The sequence below is a fragment of the Bubalus kerabau genome, chromosome 16, assembly GCF_029407905.1.
Source record: "Bubalus kerabau isolate K-KA32 ecotype Philippines breed swamp buffalo chromosome 16, PCC_UOA_SB_1v2, whole genome shotgun sequence".
Classification (NCBI taxonomy): Eukaryota; Metazoa; Chordata; class Mammalia; order Artiodactyla; family Bovidae; genus Bubalus; species Bubalus kerabau.
In genome coordinates, this window is record NC_073639.1 from 30,034,276 (window position 1) to 30,055,997 (window position 21,722).

Below are 21,722 nucleotides of genomic sequence, written 5' to 3' on the forward strand. Positions count from 1 at the left end.
TTTTCAAAAATGTATTATTAGTGTTATAACATTTTAATATTATTTATGTTTTTAATAGGATCCACATTAATAGTCTAATTTGAGTTTTTAAGTAAAGCTGTTTTTGCCATAGCTCTACATATCTACAATCTAACTCTTCTTTTTTTTTTATGGCTTCTATTACTTTAATGCCAACAATAATATTAAATTATTCTAGTAAGAATTATCTTCTACTTCAAAATTATCATCTGCTTCTCATTCTTTCTACACATTAGCTACCAAACTCTCTAAGGTACCTATGAAATTCCCATGTTTACTGTTTTACTGGTCTGTATCTGTAATACTGGCCCATGTTTATGCTTTTTTAATAAAACTCTTGTTTTATGAAACAAGAGTTTAGTAAAATAAAATAAAATAAACTCAGTCTACCTACTCTCATATCCTTCTTCCATATCACCAACAGGCCCTAGCATACCACTGCCAAAACAAGTTTCTTCTAAATTTGTCATATAGTGGGTGCCCTCATGTGTTTTAAAATCCATGAATGGTAAAACCTAACAATGAGTCCTGATAGAACAAACTTTCATACTTTTAGTTATGCCCCATATCTAAGGAGTCTGATCTCTCCTAAATGAAAATTTTATTTTAAATGAAAAATAAGGCTCTACCATTCCAGGTGATTTCTCCCATGTTTTAGGATAGTCCTGCAGCTTATCTTATTCTCTCTAAGGTTTTTAAAATATACAGAATGTTCTTGTGGAGAAGGCAATGGCACCCCACTCCAGTACTCTTGCCTGGAGAATCCCATGGACGGAGGAGCCTGGTAGGCTGCAGTCCATGGGGTCGCTAAGAGTCAGACATGACTGAGCGACTTCACTTTCACTTTTCACTTTCATGCATTGGCGAAGGAAATGGCAACCCACTCCAGGGTTCTTGCCTGGAGAATCCCAAGAATGATGGAGCCTGATGGGCTGCCGTCTGTGGGGTCTCACAGAGTCGGACACAACTGAAGCGACTTAGTAGTAGTAGTAGTAGAATGTTCTTGAACTTTTTGGGACCACTATGTCAAAGTTCTGATAGGTATGAATCACAGTAAACCATAACTTTGAAATGCGACAAAACAAAAAAATTATTTGCAACCTATCTTCTGGTAACCAAATATGAGATATGGTTCTAAGCTCAGTTCAGTTCAGTTGCTCAGTCATGTCTGACTCTGCGATCCCAGGGACTGCAGCACACCAGGCTTCCCTGTCCATCACCAACTCCCGGAGCTTGCTCAAACTCATGTCCATCGAGTTGGTAATGCAACCCAACATCTCATCCTCTGCCGTCCCCTTTTCCTCCCGCCTTCAATCCTTCCCAACATCAGTCTTTTCCAGTGAGTCAGTTCTTCACATCAAGTGGCCAAATAATGGAGTTTCAGCTTCAGCATCAGTCCTTCCAATGAGTATTCAGGACTGCTTTCCTTTAGGATGGACTGGTTGGATCTCCTTGCAGTCCAAGGGACTCTCAAGAGTCTTCTCCAAAACCACAGTTCAAAAGCATCAATTATTTAGCACTCAGTTTTCTTTATAGCCCAACTCTCACATCCATACATGACTACTGGAAAAACCATACCATTGACTAGACGGACCTTTTTTGGCAAAGTAATGTCTCTGCTTTTTTATAGGCTGTCTAGTTTGGTCATAGCTTTTCTTCCAAGGAGCAAGCATCTTTTGATTTCATGGCTGCAGTCACCATCCGAAGTGATTTTGGAGCCCAAGAAAATAAAGTCTCTCACTGTCTATATTTTCCCCACCTATTTCCCATGATTGGACTGGTTCTAAGCTAGTGAGGAAAAAAAAAACTAAAATTATACTTCTGATATTTAAAACTTTATAAATTATAGGGGAGAATGGCATTGAAACATGTAAAATATCATGTATGAAATGAGTTGCCAGTCCAGGTTCGATGCACGATACTGGATGCTTGGGGCTGGTGCACTGGGACGACCCAGAGGGATGGAATGGGGAGGGAGGAGGGAGGAGGGTTCAGGATGGGGAACACATGTAAACCTGTGGCGGATTCATTTTGATATTTGGCAAATCTAATACAGTTATGTAAAGTTTAAAAATAAAATAAAAAAAAAAAAAATTATATATCGATGAATCATATCTTTATGCTACACATAGTATGTTCCCCCCAAATAATACCAAGAATAATGCTAAAAGGTATCAGAAAAGGGAGAAATCACTTCAGAAAGACTGCCTATGAGCTTCCTGAAAAGGTCATGGGATTTAAAGGATTTCTGGATTCAAATAGAAATGCTAAGTATAATCTAAACAAGTTTAAGAAGTCTCATAGATTCACTAAATTATACCAAGAGGACTCTAAAGAATTAATGCAGTTTGATCCTCTCTTATTCAGATTTGCAATAGGAAGGAGTGTTCAAAGATCATTATGTTCTGAAATTACTGTAATGAGGAACCAAAGACAATAATCTGTGCCAAAGAATAAGAATAAAAGATATTTTGTGCTTTTTATTTGGTAGTTATCTATGCCCAAAGGAAAGGCATTGGTATGTTGAATGATGAAACATGTTAATGATTATCAATTGAACACATTGTGTTTGGGATTCAAAATCAGCATAGTTTTTACTGTTATTTGTGGAAACAAAGTAAAATAATTAAGGTGAATAGTTAGGTTCTGCCACTAAGATAAGACTAACAGAAAAATATTAAATTTACTCATATTTTTCTACCTAATACTCTCTTTACACTCTTTATGTTGAGCCTTAAAAAAAAATTGAATGCCTGGATAATATTTTGAACCATTGTTAGGTAAAGTGTTTTCTCATAACACTGAAAGTGATTCAGAGGTTGGGGTGCCAACTTATCACAGTGAGTTTTTATGTACCCTGATGAACACAAAACAATAATGGCCACAGGTAAGACATATTTACTCAAATAATTTCTTGTAAACAGTGTTCACTTAAATAAAGAAGATCAATCTTTAGAGATTAACATAAATAACCCTAACCTATTTTAGGGCTTCCCAGGTGGCCCTAGTGGTAAAGAACCTGCCTGCCAATGCAGGAGGCAAAGGAGACTTGAGTTCAAATGGGTTTGATTCATGGGTCTGGAAGACACCCTGGAGGAGGGCATGACAACCCACTCCAGTATTTTGTCTGGGAAGTCCCACCAACAGAGGCACCTGGCAGGCTAAGTCCGTAGGTCACAAAGAGTCAGATACGACTGAAGTGATTTAGCATTTAGCAACTTATTTTAGAGTTCCATTTAAATTTCAACTTGACATTTGTTTAGAATTTGTGTATCTTGTACTTCCCCACATTAGAAAAGAGATATTTTGCCATAAAAATAATTCCACATTTTTCATAAGAAGTGATAAATTGATTGTAAGTTCAGTTACACAGTATAAATATTTGCGATTTAACACTAAATTAATGGTGCTAAATTCATATTCAAGCTGACTTTCCTGGCTTATAATTAATTGGATACTGTTCAGACTTTAGCTTGCCAATTACTTGACAGAAGGAAAAGTGGAGGCTCACAGTAAGCATATTCTGGCATCAGACTTTCTGAGACTTGCTTCTTTAGAATGTATTCATGGGTACTACCAGATTGCTTTTACTAACAGGATTTCAGAATATATCACAAATAAGATATACATTTGTATCTGTACCATTTTTTCTTAAGTTTTAAATCATATCTGTCTCCATGCCATCTGTCAGACACTTGTGAAAGGGATGATTCATTTGCTAAAAAGCCTAAATGTCATCACGTGAGTGTCATGCTCATGTAACATACTTCAAAAGAAATTTATCACCAAATAAAAAAGTGTCAACTTAAAATTACTTTTTCTTTATTTCTACTAAATTCATTTTCCTTTCATCTTCTACCCAATTGGTATTTATAATAATAAATACATTTCAAAATGAATTTAGAAATATAATTTTGGCTGTCCATGAGATTGTTTTATTATAATTCATCTCAGTTCCTTGAGTAAAAGGAATTAAGCAGAATTACAGTAGTAACTTGATATTTAATAGATCATTTACTCCTCAAAATTCAAATGTTGGACAAAATGAGAAGCAACTAATAATATAGAAATAGAAAAAATAAAAAAGGAATGGGTTTCTCTACCAATGGAATCCAAGAGGCTGATAATGTGGTTTTCAGTCTTTTTATTTTTGTGCAATTTTGTTGTTTATGGAGGAGCTGACATCCATGTCCATCAACTCCTATAATTCATTTAGCATTAAGAATATATTGTTTATAAGCAGCATTGCTTCATTTTTCTTCAAAGAATCACAGAACATGAATTGAAAATTTTAGTCTGACAAAACAGATAGGTTTATATAAACCCTGAGTTACATTTATGTGAATTATAAAAAAAAATTCTGCTTAAAAAGAAAAAATTAAGTTTGTATACTATTTACTGCTTGATAAAAATAAACATAACCACTAACTCATTATATACTATACACATTTAATTACTGAATATACAACAAAAGAAAATTACTATTTTAAATTTTAAGGGCTCAAATTCACTAGAAAATAATTTGTAATAAAATCCATGTATGTTATACATTCATGAAAATTCTATTTTATGATTGCTTGGTCTATTTCTCACTTTTTCATATAAATGATTGCTATATTTTTATACTATAAATAAGATTATAGAGATTAGTGGTTTTAAGCAGCGCTAATTTAAGAATTTACATTAAATTCTTCCAACTGTTATTGGGAAAGATAAATATATTCTGAAAAAGATGAAAATGTATCCAGTAAATCACTGCATAAGATACATTGCAGTGCTTCAGAGAAAATTATTCTAGATTTTAGGGGAAAATAAACCCAAAGTTTTTAATCTTCTTATACATTAATGTTCCATCAATACCTATCAATTAGTATGTTCATCAGTAACTTTCCACTTTAAAAATTTTTATATGGTTGCTGAAGCTAACTTTTATTGCACTTTAAAAAAATTACAAGTCATTTATAATAAAAATATTCTTTTTTGGTGAATATTTAAAGACAATATTGATTAATGTAATAATATAAAATGTTGACATGTAACTTGATATCATAAATGGACACATAGTAGGTAAGGAGAAACAAAGATGACCACACTTTCTATGCTAGTATTCTCATGAGTTTATATCTCTCCATCATGAAAGTGTTTATCTTGCTTCCTATGTTGATGATGAGTGGGTCTTTGACTATTTTAACCAATAGAATACAAGGAAAGCATCACTTTTCTTATGTGCCAGTTATGGATCTACTGCTTATTAGACCTTGACTACCTGCTTTTTTTTTTTTTTCCCTTGAAATCCTTGCTGTGAGGTGGCAATACCATGCCACCAAGCTGTGGAGGAGCACAAACCCACTGTGTGAGTGATCCGGTTGACAGTCCCATCTAAGCACAGCCCCCTAGCATCAATCACCAGCCTTGTGAGTCAGTTGTTTTGGAACTGAATTTAAAAGCTCTCTGGAGATTCCAAGTGCATTTCCAGAGAGCTATTCCCAATGACACTATGTCTATTCAAGCTCAACCTAAATGATAAAGCTATAAGAAAATGGTGTAAATCAGGTTTCAATTTTATTTTGATAGATTCATTAGTATTTCTTGAACATTTTCCAATTTTTCTGGAAGTTCATCCATTATGGTTGACACAGAAATAAAAATTATCTGTAAGAAACTGATAAAAATCTTAGTTACAGGTTTTTCTATTTTATTCCACTCTATCTAGCATTTCATCTTTTTTCCCCAAAACTAAGTATTCAATAACATATGTATCATCTAATTTATTTTTTGATGAATTTTTGCTTCTTCTTTTTTTTTCTTGATAATTTTATTTTAATTTTTCCAACTTCTGTGGAGAAATAACAAACCCCTTAAAATTTTATTTTGCATTTTATAATATACAAATTTGTTGATAGTACTATAAAATCATGTACTAAATTTTAACAGCAGTTGGCTTTTGCACTGTCAAATTTTCCATAGCAGTGAATGGATCAGTGGCTCATTACATAGTGATCTCTAATTAGGTTATCATAATACTTTTGTCTTTTAAGGGAGAATGAAAATTATTACTTTGTGATTCATTTCATAGTAAAAATAGTCATAGCTTTAAACTGCAATTTTAGCCATATTCTGCTGATACTTAACACAATAGATTACAATAAGTGCTTTATAAATATCTAATTTAAATGAGACTAATAATAGGATTTATTTTTTCAAATATTTCTCTGTAAATGTATCAATTGAAAAAGCAGTTGTTTATTTAACATGCTGTATAGATCAGTTAGTGTTCTTGATTGTCATATTTGTTGCTCCTTCATAAGTCAAAGCTATAGATAGAATAACACACTAGTAAAATTAGGACGCTTACTCCTCAGAAGGAAAGTTATGACCAACCTAGACAGCATATTCAAAAGCAGAGACATTACTTTGCCAACAAAGGTCCATCTAGTCAAGGCTATGGTTTTTCCTGTGGTCATGTATGGGTGTGAGAGTTGGACTGTGAAGAAAGCTTAGCACCAAAGAATTGATGCTTTTGAACTGTGGTGTTGGAGAAGACTCTTGAGAGTCCCTTGGACTGCAAGGAGATCCAACCAGTCCATTCTGAAGGGCATCAGCCCTGGGATTTCTTTGGAAGGAATGATGCTAAAGCTGAAACTCCAGTACTTTGGCCACCTCATGCGAAGAGTTGACTCACTGGAAAAGACTCTGATGCTGGGAGGGATTGGGGGCAAGAGGAGAAGGGGACAACAGAGGATAAGATGGCTGGATGGCATCAATGACTCGATGGACTTGAGTTTGAGTGAACTCTGGGAGTTGGTGATGGACAGGGAGGCCTGGCGTGCTGCAATTCATGGGGTCGCAAAGAGTCGGACACCACTGAGTGACTGAACTGAAGTGAACTGAAAATTAGGACAATATGCTTAACTTTCATCTGTGAGAATGTTGCAAAATATTGATTCTGGTTATAACGAAAAGTGAAACTGTTAATTGCTCAATGTGTCTGACTGTGATACCATGGACTGGAGCCCACCAGGCTCCTCTGTCCATGGGATTCTTCAGCTAGAATACTGGAGTAGGTAGCCATTCCCTTCTCCAGTGAATCTCCCCAACCAAGGGATCACACTCAGGCCTCCTTCAACGCATGTAGATTCTTTACCATCTGAGCCACCAGGGAAACCCATTTTGTTATAATGACACTATAATAATATCTGCTAGAAATTTATTAAAATATCTATGAAGATAGGTCACATTTAGAATCACTTAGATTATATAAGAAAAACAATTTCAAAATAACTAAGACATCTATTATGTAAATAAATGAAAAATATTAGCAGAAGTGTCATTGTAGAGTGTAGCACCTAAACAGCATTCCAAAGTAAGTCTAGAAAAGGTATGGAATAAATAGTTAGCCCTCAGAGCCAACTAAAGAAGTGGGATGTGCTTATTCTAAGCACTGACTAATAAACAGAATGAAGAGAGGATATTTGATTTGTTTATGAAGCAGTTTTTCCTAAGAGAATCATAACTGTAAAAAAGTTCAGTAGACAGAGAAAACTAGGTAGGGTTTTGATGTGGAAAAAGGATTCTGATGTTTTAATGAAATATGGAGGAAATAATATAATAAAAAATTAGAGACTCAGACTCATAAGGCGATGATTCTTTGTTATTACATAGACAGATGACCTAGTAATAGTTATTTGGTTACATTATTTTAAACCTCTGTTTAGAATCTGAGTCATAAGCTAAGATAGTGGCTATATTTCTGAGTAAGAATCATGTTACCATAGTTTCAGGGTGAAGAAATGTGCAGAATCAAATAATAATAATCAGGTAGATATGATATAGAGTGCATCAATTAGGTGTAATATATGTTTTAATACAAATCAAATGTAATCATTATATAGGAAAGTTTGATGTTGTGTGCTATATACATATATAAATCATTTCTCAATCACTAGCTAAAAATATCTATCAAATGTCCTGTCTCTGCTTTTCATATTGTCTTGTACAGCAGATTTCATGATTTCAAGCCACTGTCAAGCATTTAAGAAAATTAAAACTTCAATCTCATTTTTGATTAAAAGCTCTCCCTCCTTTATTACTATCAATGCCATTGCCCTAAAGAAATTTTGAGAAATGGAATGTGGATGTCTTTCCTTCATCTATTGAGTTTTCTGACGGATCTCCAGTGTGTTGGGAGCCAAAGAAAAGAAGAAGCAAGAGACAAGTATCCCTTCGTAAACATGTACACTTCTTGAGGAAGTCTGTGAGTTTCTAGGTAATGCTGGATGGCCTCTTGTCAGATGCCTGTCATGTAGAAAATGCGCAATGGCCAGATGACTTTGCATACTACAAGTTCAAACTGTTCGGAGGCTTGTGGAGGGGATCCCCCTGCTGCACAGTTTTAATGAGGGATATCTGTTTAGAGTCTATGTATTTTTGCCCTTCCTTTCCTCTTTTAGCTTTAGGGTGCAGAAGTACACCCAACAGTTTTCTTGGGAAGTCATTTTGTTTGTATTTTTGGATGGAGAAATTCTAAGACAGCTCAAAAACCACAGAACTCCTTGGCATTCCTAGAAATGTACTCACTCATGCCAAACCAAAAGGTGCAAATGCATGCTTTCCTACTTCTGAAACATTTACCTTCCCCAACCTTTCTACTCAGCTTCTTTTGGGCTCAGAGAGGCATCAGACATCAGTGCAATTGGTCCTTTACATGAGCAACCTTCAAGTCGGAGAGTCTGATTTCAGGTTCTCCTTTATTCTGGTACCCCAGCCTCTGAATAATTTTCTTTCCATCTCCTCACTTTGCTTCTAAATTTTCCTCATACTCGTTTCCACTTTCTGTTAGGTGTGAATAAATAGGGGTTTGAAACGGTGATCGGGGGATCTGCTTATCTCTTGATCTCAACTCCCTTTAGAAAATGTGGTCCCTTAGTGTCTGTAATTTTAACTTGGATTCATAGAAGCCACTATTTTGGCATCTAGAAGAGTCTAATATTGCATCTTATTTTATATTCTGCAAGATGTTGATTCCATGCCTTTTGTTCATATTTATTGATTAGCTAGTGTCATTCAAGAGAAATGAAATAATTTTCTCCAGGAAGCCTATATTCCAGAGGTTAAAAAACAACAACCACCACAATGAAAAGCAATTCAAAAATGGTTTTAAATTGATTTCATCTTGTAAAGATAACAAAAATAATGTGATAGATAAAAGGTGACTCTGATAACCCTTCGATAGGGTTATCTGGAGAGGTCTTTTGAAGGAATTATATAAGTTGAGGTCCCAAAGATGTGGAGAAAATACATATATGACGATAACACACAAATGCAAATGTCCATAGGAAAAGTAATGATGATATATTTAGGAAAGAGAAAAGCCAGAAGACCATGAGATTTGAGTTTATGGTGTGTGTTATGAACAACAGAATGGCTTAAGAAGTGATCAGATTGGTGGTATTATTTAGGACCCAGTTTATCCTGATGAGGAGTTTAAATTTTATACTAAGTTTAAGTTCATTGAAAGGTGTGAGCAGAGGTATGAAATGATATGATTTATGTTTTGAACAGCAGAATGTATTTTAACAGATGAAAATAAAAGTAAGTAGGATTTTGGAGAAGAAAGGTGATGACAACAAGAACTGGTATAGAAAACGGAGAAAAAAGGAAATAAACAATATACTCCTTAACGTCTTACAGGAGGAACAAACATGGTTTTCTTTGAGTCTGGATGATGGATTAAGGGAAAGAGAAGTATCAGGTGTGAATACAATATTTTCACTTTGGACCTCTGGCTACAGGGTGATGTCATTTACATATTGATAGATAGGAATGAGCAGTCAAGCAAAGTTTTGTGGAGATAAGGAAAAATAAAATAATTTTGTTGTAGATACATTATATCTGAAATATCCACAAAATATTCAAGTGGAGAAACAAGACTGAATAATATCTTAATTGAAACAAGCATATTAAATGTCATAAATACCAATAAGAAGATAGAAGTAGAATTTAAAATGATTTACCAATGGCCAGTAATAGACTAGCATTGGGGTAACTAAGGATCGCAGATATTTAGTGCTCACACACTCATAGATTGTTCTTCTAAAAACTTGACTAGATACTTAAGGGAGGACTGTGGGAAATTCTGTGTCACCACTGACCTGGCCTGGCTGGGAAAGGAGAACAGCAGCCAGCATAGAAACTCCACCCAAATACATCGTCTTAGCTTCCTTATAGAACACAAGCCTTGATCTACTTTATCAAAGTTCTCCAGAGAAACAGATGCAACATCACACACACATATATACACACATGCTGGCATCCAAAATAAGGCAAGCTTTCCTTCCCACCAACCTTGCTTCTTTATTGGCTTCTGAACTGTGAACAGCCTGTTCGCCACTTTCAGTAGCAATCACAAGGAAGAACAACAAAATTCTCTGTTTTGAGCTAGAGGGTATCAGTGAAACCCATCTGCATTTAAGAGAAACACAAGGGAAAACAATAGTGAAATACCTCTATGCCTGGTGGAGAAATAGAAATACATGCTAAAATCATCTCTGCATTTGAAGGAAGTGTGAAACATCTGTGAAGGCCACATCCCAAGACACAGTTCATGGTGCCTGGCTAAGACCGAGAAGTAGTCATAACCTCAGAAAACACAAGCCCCCACACACACACACCACCATGATCAAAACACAAATAATAATTGAGTGAAAACAGAAGACCCTGATACTGGGAAAGATTGAAGGCAAAAGGAGAAGGGAGTGGCAGACGATGATATGGCTAGTATGATATTCATCATCAACTCAATGAATATGAATTTGATCAAACTCCACGAGACAGTAAAGGACAGGGAAGTCTGACGTGCTACAGTTCATAGGGTTGCAAAGAGTTGAACATGACTTAGCAATCGAACAAAAACAAGAGGAACACAACTGTCACAGTTGCGAGGGACAGATTCTCTTTGGAGAGCTGTACAAAAAGAAGATCCAGGCCAAGAGACAAGACACAAATAACATCGGTATGTCTTTTTTCCACCTTTAACTTAGGTCAAATTGGAGAGGTGGAAAAAAGACATACCGATGTTATTTGTGTCTTGTCTCTTGGCCTGGATCTTCTTTTTGTACAGCTCTCCAAAGAGAATCTGTCCCTCGCAACTGTGACAGTTGTGTTCCTCTTGTTTTTGTTCGATTGCTAAGTCATGTTCAACTCTTTGCAACCCCATGGAATCAGGATTTCATCGGAGAAGGCAATGGCACCCCACTCCAGTACTCTTGCTTGGAAAATCCCATGGACGGAGGAGCCTGTTAGGCTGCAATCCATGGGGTCACTAAGAGTCAGAAACGACTAAGCGATTTCACTTTCATGCATTGGAGAAGGAAATGGCAGCCCACTCCAGTGTTCTTGGCTGGAGAATCCCAGGGACGGGGGAGCCTGGTGGGTTGCTGTCTATGGGGTCGCGCAGAGTTGGACACGACTGAAGTGACTTAGCATAGCATAGCAATTAGGATTTCATAAGGCAATACTTTAGCCATACAGCAACTGCAGTACTTTCTGTCAAGCTAGCATCTTCTTTTCTTTCACTATTTTACATATGTAATATGTTGAAGATATTTTTTTTTCAATATGAAAACAATTCTTGGCAAATAAATCTTGTTCACACTGGAAGAAGTATTAAGTATAAATCTATTCATCTATTCCACCTTGGTAAAATACATTCTATTAAAGACTGTTTCATTCAGCTTTGCTTCCAATGACACTAAAACTATATACTCTAAGATTTAAGTTTAGTTTTTATTATGAATGTTACATGTTCATTTCTTCTTGCTTACTTCTAAATTATATTTTTACATTGCAAAATGCTGCCCTTTGGAAAATTTGAATAAATGGATTTAAAAAGTCGTGCAACCCATAAAAATAAAAATTCTGTGCCTTCCCCAATTACTTTAGGATTATATAAGATTTTGTAGGATTTATGTTTATCTACATTTAACTTCTCATTCTTCAAAACAGCTTACCTTCAAAACTTCAACTAGTATTCAGAAATATGATGAAAGAGTAACAGGTGTACCTAATATAATCAAGAAATGAATGTCTATATTTAGCATTGCACTTTTCTGTGTGTATGCATTAAATTTCTTTTAAAAATGCACCAATATAGCACATATATCAATTGACATAAAGACAATTGTCCATAGAGTAGAACATTTGAAAATCATTTTACTCAACATATTAATATCTAAAATGATTCAGTAGCAGTGTGTCCAATTTTTAACAATATTTACTTGCAGTTTCTCAAAGTAAATATTGCTTTTAAAATTATACAATTAATTCATGAATGTAAAAATATGATTTAAAATCAACTTATAAAAAGTTAAACCAAGAGTTGATTTTAAAATAGATATACCAATACTTTTTTGAGTACTTATTATGCATTAGGCAAGATTTAGTACTTCAAATAAATTAATTCATTTAATGCTATGATATATTAATGACTTGTTTAGTATTGCTATCTTTACAATTTAAAAAACTGGGATTAGAAGGTTTAGGGAATTTTCCAAAGATACCAAGGCCATTAAGTGGATGCGTCTGAATTCAAATATAATCAGTGACACTGTAGGCCCTCACCCTTAATCCCTGAATTATTTGACTTTATGATTCCCTCCAAATTCATGCTTATTCTACTAATCCATATTCTTTTTTCCTCCTCTAAAGAAACAGCTTGGTGAGTTTATTCCAATATAATTCTGTGCCATATATATACTTATTTATTCAATAAATATATATTGAATTAATTATATGACAGACTTTGTACCAGTCACTGGATTTATAGCACCAAACCAAGCTCTCATTTTACTTATCCTCACAAAGTTTGTAATTTAGCCAGACAATGGACAAATGCATTGTCACATAAATGTAAAATTAAAAGAGAAAAGAGTTCTTATTTCTATGCAAAAAGTGAATTGAAAACTTTGAAAACATTCAATAAAGTTAACTTGATAAAGTGAATGTATAAGAACATTAGAAGATAAAAAAAGAGGTGAAATTAAAATTCCATTAGGATTTCTGTCTTAAGATTGATTCACAAATATCTTGACTATTTAGTTGTACTTCAAGAAATCTGAAACTAGAAATCAATGCTGAAATGTCATGGCTTTTGGTGATAGAAGAAAGATGATATGGGATTCTGTTCAGAACATCTTCACTGAAAGAAATGTCTTGGCCATTTGTCAAAAGAGTGCAAATATAGATTCATATGGTCTAAATAAAAAATAAGATATTTAATTATTTTTTACTAAGAAACCAACTATTAATACAAATTATATTAGATAAAGGAAACATAGATACTTTTATGTATTAGTTATTTGTCAAGTAAAAATGAAAAATGATGGTTAGTATATGTAATGGATATATGTTTTTAAATCAAGTTATATATGTTTTTAAATCAAGCTATATATGTTTTTAAAGTTATATATTTTTTTAAATCAAGTTATATATGTTTTTAAATCAAACATATATGTTATATATGTTTTTATATCAAGTTAGATATTTATCATTTATTAAATTTATTAGAATTTTTGTTTTATATATATGTTTTGATATACATATATATCATTATATATATGTTTTAAATCAAGTTATATATGTTTTTAAATCAAACATACTTGTTATATATGTTTTTAAATCAAACATATACATTATATATGTTTTTAAATCAAGTTAGATATTTATCATTTATTAAATTTATTAGAGTTTTTGTAGCTTGCTATGTGATAAATGTAGCCATTAAAGAATCACTATTTCTTTTCTGATTCCATTATATTTTATTTTATTAATGGCAGAAAGTGAAGAGGAATTAAAGGTCCTCTTGATGAAAGTGAAAGAGGAGAGGGAAAAAGCTGGCTTAAAACTCAACATTCAAAAAACTCAGATCATGACATCTGGTCCCATCACTTCGTGGCAAACAGATGGGGAGACAATGCAAACATTGACAGACTTCATTTTCTTGGGCTCCCAAACCACTGCAGATGATGACTGCAGCTATGAGGTTAAAAGACTCTTGACTGGAGAATCCCATGGACAGAGGAGCCTGGCAGGCTACAGTCCATAGGGTCTCCAGAGTCAAACATGACTGAAGCAACTTAGCAACTCTCTGCGACCCCATGAATCGCAGCACACCAGGCCTCCCTGTCCATCACCAACTCCTGGAGTTGACCCAAACTCACGTCCATTGAGTTGGTGATGCCATTCAGCCATCTCATCCTCTGTTGTCCCCTTCTCCTCCCGCCCCCAATCCCTCCCAGCATCAGAGTCTTTTCCAATGAGTCAACTCTTCGCATGAGGTGGCCAAAGTACTGGAGTTTCAGCTTTAGCATCATTCCTTCCAAAGAACACCCAGGACTGATCTCCTTCGGAATGGACTGGTTGGATCTCCTTGCAGTCCAAGGGACTCTCAAGAGTCTTCTCCAACACCACAGTTCAAAAGCATCAATTCTTTGGCGATCATCTTTCTTCACAGTCCAACTCTCACATCCATACATGACCACTGGAAAAACCATAGCCTTGACTAGACGGATCTTTGTTGGCAAAGCAATGTCTCTGCTTTTCAATATGCTATCTAGGTTGGTCATAACTTTTCTTCCAAGGAGCAAGCATCTTTTAATTTCATGAAACATGACATCTGAATACTTCTTCTGGGAAATGTATTATATTTTAAAATAGCACTTACCATTTACATAAACTTCCAATATATTTTGCATACTAAAGTAATAAAATTTTAATGGCTTTAAATAATCACATCATCAGAAACAGAAGACACAGTCTAAATTTCTATGTGAGCAGCAGAACTAGGAATATTTGTAAAATAGGTCTAGTTAATAATATCTAAAGTATGTGTCATGAAACCATTCCATCAATAAAGCAAGATCAATCCCAAGATGAGAGGTACATGACATTTTACTCTAACAGCTGTTTAAAAATATAATATTAAAAAAATATTAGAAAATGCAAATTTTGGGTTTAGACTCCAGGAGTTGGTGATGGACAGGGAGGCCTGGCATGCTGTGGTTCATGGGGTCACAAAGAGTGGACACGACTGAACAAATGAACTGAACTGAACTGCTACATAAGTGTTGTGAACTGGATTTTGTGTCCCTGCAAAATTCATAGACTGTAGTCCAAATCCCTAGATGAGGCAGAGCAATTAGGAGGTAATTAAGTCATGATGGTAGAACCCACATGAATAAGATCGATGCCTTTAATAAAGGAAGTGTGAAAGAGATAATCTCTCTCCACATGAAAGTGTACCAAAAAAAAAAAAAAAAAAAAAATTGGCTGTCTGCAAAACAGGAAGTGAGCTCTCACTAGGAACCAAATCTGCTGGCACTTTTACCTTAGACTTCCTAGTGTCTAGAACTGTGAAAAATAGCTTTCTATTCTTTAAGCAACCCAGTGTATTCACAGGTAGCTTAGTGGCAAAGAATCTGCCTGCCAATGCAGGGACACAGGAGATTAAGAGTTTGATTCCTTGTCTGGAAGACCTTCTGGAGGAGGAAATGGCAACCCATTCAAGTATTCTTGCATGGAGAATACTGTGGACAGAGGAGACTGGCAAGCTACAGTCCATTGGGTCCCAAAGAGTTGGACATGACTTAGCAACTGAGCATGTATACTTTTTATAGCAGTTTAAGTTCAGAAAACAGGCATTCAGAATTTTTATTCTTTAATTAAAAAATCTGTGAGCAGAATACTTGACTATAAGCAGACCATTTCCTATATTGATCAAACAGTTTGTATTTTACATTTAAAGACATGTACTTCTTAAATCCAAATCCACCTTACTAACTATATAAAGTATATCTAGGAGTAAATAAAATATATAATGTAAAACTTTTGAGCTAAGTTTTAGTATTTCCAAAATTTCTGAAAATAAAGGTAAACCCAGTTATTTTGTTTTATCCTTCATTTTCTCTTTCTTTCTAGTCCTTCAAATTTCAAAACTCTCTTTTTTCATATTTGTTACAATTTTTTACTTAATGATGTAAGAATTTAAATCAGGCAAATAATATTTATAATTTTACTCTCTACTTGCTTACATCACTGCTTCATTCTAATTTCCATAAAAAGTATTATATAAAATAGATTTTTAAATATATATTTTAAAGTCAACATTTATTTGCTCTTGAAAATGGAAACATTACCAGAATAAGATATAAATAGATAATAAGCTTTACTTGGTGTTTCTCCATCTTTTTAAGTTGATCAGGTAGATGGATAGCGCTTTAAATAATGTGTTAAATTTAGAGACTACATTAAATAGAAAAGAACATCGTGGAAAATTGGAAAGTCATTCCATTAAGGGTTTCAAATATGAAGTGTTCTATTCAGACACAAACTAAATCTAAAATGATTGAGTTGCTTTTTTTTTTTAACCGAAAGAGCTAGAGAGTAATTAAAGGTAATTGGCATGTTATTATTCTTAAAAGGTTCCCTTTTCTATTCTAAGAATACCAGGGAACAATTGAATAGATAAAAGTGAACCTCAAATTGCCAAATAGATCTTTGTATAATAATACATCTTTCTAGACAAAAGATACTTCAAACCCATAAAAAAGAAGTGAAGTGCATTTGCCTGACTGGCCTTGCATCTTGACTACTGTAAAGTTGCCTCAGATTTTAAAACTTACTTTGTTCGACACTATCAAGATGCTATCAGATGGGTTAAGGGGGAATCAAAAGTGAATGTGACAAACTTGAGGGAGATCAGATGATTGGCAGAATTTAACAATGGCAACCCACTCCAGTGTTCTTGCCTGGAGAATCCCAAGGACGGGGGAGCCTGGTGGGTTGCCCTCTACGGGATCGCACAGTCGGACAGACTGAAGCGACTTAGTAGCAGCAGCAACATTAGGTGAGCAGAACCAATGCAATATTGTAAGTAATTAGCCTCCAATCAAAATAAATAAATTTAAACTAAAAATAAATAAATAAAAATAAACATTAGGTGAGTAGAAAATTACTTGATAAATGAAATTGAAAGCAGAACAAATACTTTTATTTAAGAATACCTGTGGCAGATTGATGCTGCTAACATTATTGATCCAATCTGGGAAGCCCTCCCTCTTGCCCTTTCTCTATCCAAATCCTGCATATTTTTCCTAGATCTGGATCAATACAAATCCTCATTATGAAGCCATTTATTTACTACTCACATGCTCAATGAACTCTTTGGTACAGACTTCCGTCCCACCTGCAGTCAATATAGTGTCAATATTCTTACCAGCTCATCTTTAGTTTCTCGGTCTAAGCAAGACTTAATCAGAGTCTTAATCTAATTAATCCAATATTAATCTGATTAAAATAAAACCCCTTATCCATTTTGTTCTCTCTGAAATATGTTTTTTCTAATTCATAAATTTTCCATATCATTTAAAGATATTTTTATTTATACATTTGTGTTTCTTCTATTTTGAGGGCAAAAATTGTGTGTTCTTCCATGTTCTGTTTATTTTATATTGTCATCTTTTCTGTACTGTCTATTTCTGGAAGACTCCAAATACATGTTATTTTTGGTGCATCACAATTTGTTTAATTAGGGGGAATATATTGAGAAGTTGAATAAAAAAGTTTATCTTCATGCTGTATGTAATATGCCAATTTATTAAAATTAAAGAGTACTTCAAACTAGCCCTATTTGTTACACATAAATATGACACTTTTTACTCTGTCTTAAAACATGCACATTGAGTCATTTTTTACAGCCTCACTGAAGCAAAATTGATATACAAAAACTGCACGTATATAATGCGTAATTTTATGAGTTTGGACACATGCAAACACTTGTGATACTATCACCATTATTAAGGTAATAGACCCTTGGAAAGTTTCCTTGTGCCCTTCTGCTTTGTGTGTGTGTTGGGGTGGGGGGAGGCGCTAGGCGGTAAAACTAAAATCTACCCTCAACAAATTTTTTACTGCACAACACCATACTGTTAACTATAGGCATGAGTACTGTATAGATATCTAAAATTTATTTCTATAACTTTATATTCATTGAACATTAACTCAAAACATGACCCTAGTAAGAACTCACATTGAGGACCTAAAGTTCAATCTGTGAATCACTGAAAGACTGATTCACATGTAGATAGTAAATGTACTCTAGTATCCTATATGTTGCTAAGCTCAAACGCTTTATCTGAATTTTAGATGTAGGTGTTCAGAATATGTCACCCCAAATATATCATTTTGGAATATTGATTATTTTGAGTTGAAGTATTTGAGAAACACACAATACAAGAAAGATACTCTGACCTTCCTTTGTCTTCCTGAAAGCAAGAGCTAAATCTTCCATGTGAAGTTACCTTCCCTGTATTAGGAGGGGAGAACACATCCTTAGTACCAGAGACAAGGAATCTAGAGCTGGGAAGGTTGCATAAACAAACCTTGGTACTTCTTCACCACTTTACTACATTAATTCCAAACCTCTTTGTCTTGCCAATTCTTCACAGCTTTATTATTCCTTTGTCTAAAAGGTACAAAAACTTTCCTGGTTTTGTCACTTTTTCATCTCTTATTTTTATGGGACTCCTGTATGTACAAAATTAAATTTCTTTTTCTTCTGTTAATCTGTCTTATGCCAAGCTAATTATTAGACAAGCCAAAGAACCTACAAGGGCAGAAGGAACAATTTTTTCTGCCCCTATAGTTTGGTACATAAACAGGGCACCCCACTGGTTAGACACTGCTTGCTCATGGGCTGTTAGGGCTAACAGATCCTGGGACCTTTGAGGAGAGCCAGCAGAAGGCAAAGAATTCTTACAAATCAGTCTTTATCATATACATAACAGACTCAAAATGTATCAAAGACATAAATGTAATACTGAAGGCCATCAAACTCCTAGGAGAAAACATAGGCAGAACACTATTTGACATAAATCATGACTATGCTTTTGGAACTGTCTCCTAAGGCAAAGGAAACAAAAGCATAAATAAACAAATGGGGTCTAATTAAACTTAAAAGCTTTTGCACAGCAAAATAAATCATCAACAAAATAAAAATACAATACACTGAATGGAAGAAAATATTTGCAAATGATATGATCAATAAGGAGTTAATATCCAAAGTAAATAAACAACTCAAAACAAACAAAACTAAAACAAACTTGATTTTAAAAAGACTAGAAGACCTGAATAGACATTCTTTCCAAGAACACATACAGATGGTCAACAGGCTCATGAAAAGATGCTCAACATCACTAAATACAAGGGAAAGACAAATCAAAACCACAAGGAGATATCGCCTCACGCCTGTCAAAATGGCTGTCATCAGAAACACCACAAATAGTAAATATTGTTGAAGATGTGGAGAAAAGAGAACTCTGGTACACTCTTGGTGAGAATGTAAATTTGTGCAGTCATTATAGGAAACAGAACTGAATTATCTCAATTGAAAAAAAGAAAAAAGTGGAAAAAGGTTTTCACTCCAATTGTTTCCATAAGACCTGTAGTAGGAGGCTGATGTTAAGAAAATCACCATAACAAATACAATAGCAATAAAGAAGTTTGAAATGTGAGAATTACCAAAACGTGACACAGAGACATGAACTGAGGAAATACTGTTGGGGAAATGTTGCTGATAGACTTGCTCAACATGGGGATGTCACAAGTCTTCAATTTGTAAAAAACCACAGTAATAATTAAATTGTTCTCCTAATTAAACTGCAAAGCATAAAATAATGAAATTTTAAGCCACAGGTCAGAGCAAATTATTCCCTATATGTATGTCAAATAATTGATGTTCAGAATAGACAATGTATTCTTACAATCTGCTGCTGCTGTTGCTGCTGCTAAGTTGCTTCAGTCGTGTCCGACTCTGTGTGACCCCATAGACCCCATAGACCCCATAAAGAATCCCATCCCTGGGATTCTCCAGGCAAGAACACTGGGAGTGTGTTGCCATTTCTTTCTCCAATGTATGAGGCCTGCTACCTTCATGCAAAACTCTTAAGCAGATATTTCACAATACAAGACATACTAGTGGCTTGTGAAAATGTGAAAAGTTCCTCAATATCATTACATAAGATGAAAGTGCATGGAAAAAATGCAGTAAGATTCTATTTCACACCATCAAAAGAACTAACATTAAACAAAAATGACAGTCAATACTAAATAAGTGTGAAAACTAGAAGTTGCATATATTTTCTGTGAGTGTAAAATATTGACAACCATTTTAGAGTAGAATTTGTTTCTTAATTAAACATACACCTACCTAATAACAGAGATTTTACCCCCAGAAATTTATCAGCAGTAAATTTAGCTACTAGAGGTTTTTGCAATTTTATACAAATTTAGGATTGTTTTTCCTATTCCTGTGAAAAATATCATTGGAATCTTCATAGGAATTGCATTGAATCCATAAATTGCTTTGGGTAACATGTACAGTTTAACAAGGTTATTTCTTCCAATCCATGAGAAACAAATATCTTTTTGTTTTTCTCTTAATTTCTTTCATCAATACCATATAGTTTTCAATGTATAAATTTTTCACCTCCTTGATTAAATTTATTTCTAGATATTTCATTCTTTTTGATACTATGTTTTTTAACTTTAATTTGTTTTAAATTATTAAAGCATAACAACACATTTATAGGAAACTTGGAAACATATAACAAGGTTACATATAGCTCCAATATATATCACAATTATCTTTTATAAGTAGATAAATTAAGCTTTTTAGTTGGAGTTTCAATATCAGACTCTCAAAAATTAATATTAATATGATAAATATACGGAGAAGTAGAAGGATATAGTAGACCTGAAAAGCAGTGAACTAATTAAACATAATTAAAATTTATAGATTTTCCACACAACAGCAGGACAGAAATTCTATTCAATTTCTCATAGACTGTAAACTAGAAGACACTAGAACATATCCAGGGACATAAAACAAGGTGCAAGAATATCATAGTCTAATGGTATTGAAGTCATAAAGAATATTTTCTCTTATCACTGTGGAATTATGTTAGAAATCCATATCAAAAGATATTTGAAAATAACCAACATATTATCAAGTGCAATGTGACATTTACCAAGAGAGATCTTTGACTTAGTCACTGCAAACCTCAATAAAGTTAGATAGAAAAAAAAGAGGGAAATTGCAGAGAAGAAAGTATTTAAATGAGAAATTAGTATCAAAAGAAGAAATTGATATTAATGATACTTTAAACAAATCCCATGTATTTGGAAATCAAATGTCCACTTTTAAATGATGGGTGTATCTAAGATGCTATAACAATGAAAATTTGAAGATATTTGTAATAGAACAAAAAAGAAAAGAGAATCTACCAGAATTTGTTGCATTCAGCTGAGGCTGTTCAATGCAATTAAATACAATGCAGAGTCTTGAAAAAGGTATAAAAACAAATAATGGATACTAGCAAAAATTTTGTGAAATTTGAACAAAATCTGTACTATAGTTAATGCTCAAAAGTAATGCTCAAAGGGAGGGAGGAGGGAGGAGGGTTCAGGATGGGGAACACATGTATACCTGTGGCAGATTCATTTTGATATATGGCAAAACCAATACAATATTGTAAAGTTAAATAAAATAAAATTAAAAAAAAAAATTCTCCAAGCTAGGACTCAACAGTACATGAACTGAGAACTTCCAAATGCTCAACCTGGATTTAAAAAAAGGCAGAGGAAGCAGAGAT